Raw genomic sequence first — 5,000 nt, forward strand, 5'->3', positions numbered from 1 at the left:
GAAGAAAGAGCAGTCTTTGCCAGCCATGGCATTGATGATCTTTAATCAGCCATTTCAGGCCGTCGAATCAAAGCCAGCTCAACGCACAGGTTAATGCCTGTTATGTCACGCCAATACCTGCTAGGTTTAGTGGTGGCCAGCATGTAGCTGTTCTGCAGCATTTCCACTGAAGGTTTTCCCTGGCTTATGAAATGGCTCGGGTAGTACGAGCAATGCCGGCTCTGCTTAGCGCCCCCTCTGGCCAGGTGGTCAAATTACATGCTGAAATAAATAAAGCAAATGATGAAATAAACTGAGTGTGGACCTTTGGTCCTGGAGCAAACACTGGGGGAAGCGGCTAGCTGAAGATCGTTGCTGTCTATGGCCGGTATGCTGGACTTGCTGGCTAAGCGTGGATGTTTCATTACTACCTGTCTTGTGAATAAAGTACCTGTGGTTACACTTCAAAGGTGCATCTCGCCCGATGTGGATGTCCTGTGTGCCTCCACAGTGGGGGAAACCACCTCTCGTTTCAGTTTTATTGAACCTGGTGGGGGTGGGGCAAAGGGGGGGGGGGGTCGTAGCCAATCGGTGAGCTCGGCCTGAGCCTCGACCACTCATTATTGATCATGCCCACCGGTGTCCCCTTTAATTGCCAGCTCTGGGTATTGATCCTGTCTGCCTGGTGTATTGATTATGGCTATCGGTGTCCTCTGACTGTCCCCGCCCCCAGCACTCCGTGTGCCACGACAATGACAGGAAGCGCTGGCAGCTCTAATCCCGGGTTGGTCACCTGGGAGGGGGCGGGGTGGGGGGGGTCATGTCCATCATAAAGAGCGTCTCTATGCAGCACTGTGTCTACACAGCATCTGGGTCCCTTCCACTAGTGACAGAATTACTTGTAGTAACTGATAAGCTTTAAGCCAAACTTATTAGATTCATATATTGCACACACAGTAGGTGGACAGGGGTGGCCTGTGTGTTTCCATGGAGACAGTCTCCCAGGAGGAGATGTCTGTGTAAGAGCCCCTTTATGATGCCTCCTGTAACTGGCGCGCCCCCTCTGACCTTTGACCTGGCACACAGGAAGGGGCACGTGCCCCCGGGGCGGCGTGTCTGTGGGCGCGATAACTCCGCGTCGCCCCAGGAGCGGGGGGTCGATGGGAGACGGGACGAGCTGCTTCTGTGGGCTTAATGAAAGTCCGCCAGGTCCCCAGGCCAGGATCTGGGGTTTTAATCGAGCCCGCTTGTGATTTCGGTGCTGTCTCTATGCCCTCTAACCCCCAGGAGGGCCGACGGAGGGAGGGCAGGGGGAGGGATTGGCCCTTTAACCAGGATTTAATTCCACATTGCGCGGGGGGGGGGGGCAGCATGCACATCAGTATGCATTAGAGCCCGGACATGGTAAAGGAACGCCCGTTTAAGGTTTGAGGCGGTTGGCTCTTTTTAAGTGAAGCTGCAGACTCAGCAGTACTGTGGGATTTGCAATGCTGGTCCAAAGGAGAGATGAGTATTCTGCATTCTCCCCCCCGTCACCCGGTCTAATCCCGCTCTGCTCGTCAGGTCTGCCAGGCCGTGCCCGAGCTGCAATTACAGCACAGAAAAGTCTGAAAGGAAATTTCCGAACTTTCACAAGCATGAATTTTTAAAAGTGCGGTGCGCCCTGTAACTGGAGACTGTGGACTTCTCCGTCTCTCAGGGCAAGGAGAGGTGACCAGCTGGCCATCGTGCCCGTCAGATAGCCCCGCCCCCTCGGCCCGTCTTCCCTATTCAGGCTCCGCCCAGTGACGCTCACGGTGACAGTTTAAGGGCTCAGTAAACACACTGCCTTTCCTTTGGTGAATTATTTATTACTGAGGAATTTTCCACAGAAATGTAAGGGGTTTGGCTGTCAGTCTCTACGAAGCTAAAATATTGGGATAAAATGACTGAACTGATGTTTAAATGAAATGGCAGGCTCTGCCCAGTCCTTCTTGATTTCTCAGAAGCCTGGCCTGCTTACGTAAGACACTGCTTTGTGAAAGTAGTCGTGTTTGGGTGTCGTGCCTGAAAAGGCAGCAGCCCTTCGCCGCGTGGGTCAGACTACAGGCCACAAACCAGACGGTACTGACACGGCACACAAAGACGTTCACAGGGAAATGTCCGCCCACCTCAGAGTTTAATATTACTGATTGCAGGTGTGGTCACTGCCTGACCAAAAGCGGTCTTCCACCTGCCAGGATGGAAACCCCTTCCCTAAGAAGGCACTCGCTTTATTAAGCAGTCATATATTGTTTAAATGTTTTCTTGCAGTAAAAAATAAAGACTGCGGCTGTTTGGCCAGCTGATGTCCTGCCGTGACGGTCGCTTGTCTGTGTCTGTGTCTGTGTCTGTGTCTGTGTCTGTGTCTGTGTCTGTGTCTGTGTCTGTGTCTGTGTCTGTGTCTGTGTCTGTCGGCTAGGGAAGTGGTAACGTGAAAATCGCCCGTCTATCCTGTACGTGTGATAGACTGACCCCTGCTGGCCAGCCAGCATAGGCTGTGGAGGGGAGGAACTCCACTGGGATTAGACTAAGCCTTGCATCAGCAAGCAGGTCCATTCAGGACGCACGGGTGCTGAATAATTAATTAATCAGCGCTTAATTGTATTTGACAAATTGCTATGACGAGCGATCGGGTTCAGGAATGGGATTAGTGGTAATTGTTTCCCTGGCGATGGCTCATGCTTGCTAACCACATGCAAATTAGCCGTGTTGGTTTATCCAAGATTGTACAGGGCACTGAACGAAGGGTGCTGTGTGCATGTGCGTGTGTGTTGGTTTTAGATTGGTGTTTGGGGGTAATAGGCCGGTTATTGGTAGATGTGATGGGTTGTTGGTAGGTGTTTGGGTGTGATAGGCTGGTTGTTGGTTGGTGTTTGGGTGTGATAGGCCGGTTGTTGGTTGGTGTTTGGTGTTTGGGTGTGATAGGCTGGGTATTGGTCGGTGTTTGGGTGTGATAGGCTGGTTGTTGGTAGGTGTTTGGGTGTGATAGGCGGGGTATTGGTTGGTGTTTGGGTGTGATAGGCGGGGTATTGGTAGGTGTTTGGGTGTGATAGGCGGGGTATTGGTGGGTGTTTGGGTGTGATAGGCGGGGTATTGGTAGGTGTTTGGGTGTGATAGGCGGGGTATTGGTAGGTGTTTGGGTGTGTAGTGGTGTTCAGGCCGTGTTGGGCTCCGCAGGCGTTGAGCTCTGATAGGGATCTGGGATCTGTGGATCTGAGTCAGCTGATGGCTGTACGCAGCTTGAGGATGGAGCTCTATTTTTACTCACAGAGGGAGTCTCCTCGTGCCAAACTTCAGGCTCCTGCTCTCTCCACACAGGAACAGATCATTCTTGTGCCCCTTTTTAATGCGCTTTCTTCTTGTGCAGAGTACAAGATAATACTCAGATAAATAGATTTTAAAAAGATAAATGAACAAATTAGGATAGAGAAAATTAAAGTGAAGCTAAAGGTCTAAATCCCAGTGGCAATTACAGGACTTGGCTAGACCTAAACTGCCCTCCATTTTAATGCAAATATTATGATGGAGAGACTGTATTGATCTTTCTGCTGGGAGAGGTGCAGTTTGATCTAAATGCTTTGAGTGTTTAAAGCCAAGGTGCACCAAAAACTATGAGTTGGCACTGAGTCGTATCTTTGGGTGTACTGACGGCAAGGACATTACCCCAGAGCAGTGACGAGTTCCTGGTTAAAACCCTGTCAGTGCTTTTTTGTCTTTTGTTCAGCTAGCCAGCAGACAGTCTCATACAGCCTGACTTTGTACGTCATTAGAAAGGGGGGGGGGAGGGGATCTCTAAATGTGGAATGTAATGAGAACGAGAAAAGAATTCTTGGAAGATGAGCCAAGATGGGTGAAGTCAGCTGGATAGCGCGATGTTAGTGATATGCTAGTGAGATGTTAGCGATATGCTAGCGAGATGTCAGCGATATGCTAGCCTGCATGCGCGGGTCCTCCAGCTCTTGAGCTGTACGATCTGGCCGCTGAAAGGGCTCAAACAAACCGCCGTCTTGTGTTCTGTCTGTGGAATGCGGAGCCTGGGGTGTGTGGATTCGGTGTGCTGTTGGGGTGATGCCTCCCCTTCCCCCCGGTACGTAGTGTCAGCTCCCTGCTCGTCCTTCAGGGGGCGCAGGGGCTGGTACCCCCATATCCACCCCGCGCTTCAGCACAGCCCTGCCCTACCCCCCCCCCCCCCCGGGGAGATGCAGCGCTGCAGAGCTCGGCGCTCAGAGCTGGGCGGGTCCAGTCTGCTGTGAGCAGGGAGAGTCCCCATCAGAGCGGCTCTTTTTTAGGGGGGGATTCTTCAGCGGAATGTGACTTGCTGTGCGTACGGGGGGGGGGTAATCTAACGCTTCCTGCTCCAGCGCTCTCCCGCGTGGGGGGGTTCTGCAGGGCGGGGCGGCCCGTCTTATTCTGGCGGCTGACAGCGGAACAAAGCCCAGCCGCTAAGCACGCCCCCGCCCCCCGCCCCCCTCCCCTGCCCGGGCTTCCTCAGACAGGCGGGGGAGGGTTAGGGCTGGGGAGGGGGGCAGAGTAAATCTCCTTACGGTGGCTGTCTACGGGCCCGTGTGGGACATCTGGCACAACAAATGTCTCGCAGCGTGCGAGCACGCGTGTCCAGGTCCCCGCCGGGGAGAGCTGTCACTTGTCGACACGCCTGTCGCCGTGGCAACAAGCGTAGGGGTTGCTGGAGGAAGGCGCTACATTGGGGTTTGTGTTCTCTCTCTCTGGAGTCCCCTGCTCCAGGTTGGGTGGGGGTGGGGGGGGGGGTGGGCAGGGCGTGTTGAATGGGCTGTTTCGGGGTTAGTGATATTGGTGTTCTCTCTGGACCCTCCTGTTCCAGGTGGGGGGGGGGGGGTTGGGTGTTGAAGGGGCTGTATTGGGGTTAGTGATATTGGTGTTCTCTCTGGACCCTCCTGTTCCAGGTGAGGGGGGGGGGCTGAATTCTCCTGCTGCTGCAGTTTATAAATCCCACTCAATTTCCTGCTGATCTGATCCTGACT

The 5,000-nt window shown here is 53.5% G+C and overlaps 1 protein-coding gene across 1 annotated transcript in view; it reads left to right on the plus strand.

Moving 5' to 3' along the window:
• LOC118235554 (lissencephaly-1 homolog A) overlaps positions 1-5,000 on the plus strand; it is a 36,133-nt gene that overhangs the window by 10,673 nt on the left and 20,460 nt on the right. The gene's annotated exons all lie outside the window — the stretch shown is intronic.

The sequence above is a fragment of the Anguilla anguilla genome, chromosome 9 (genome assembly GCF_013347855.1).
Source record: "Anguilla anguilla isolate fAngAng1 chromosome 9, fAngAng1.pri, whole genome shotgun sequence".
NCBI lineage: Eukaryota > Metazoa > Chordata > Actinopteri > Anguilliformes > Anguillidae > Anguilla > Anguilla anguilla.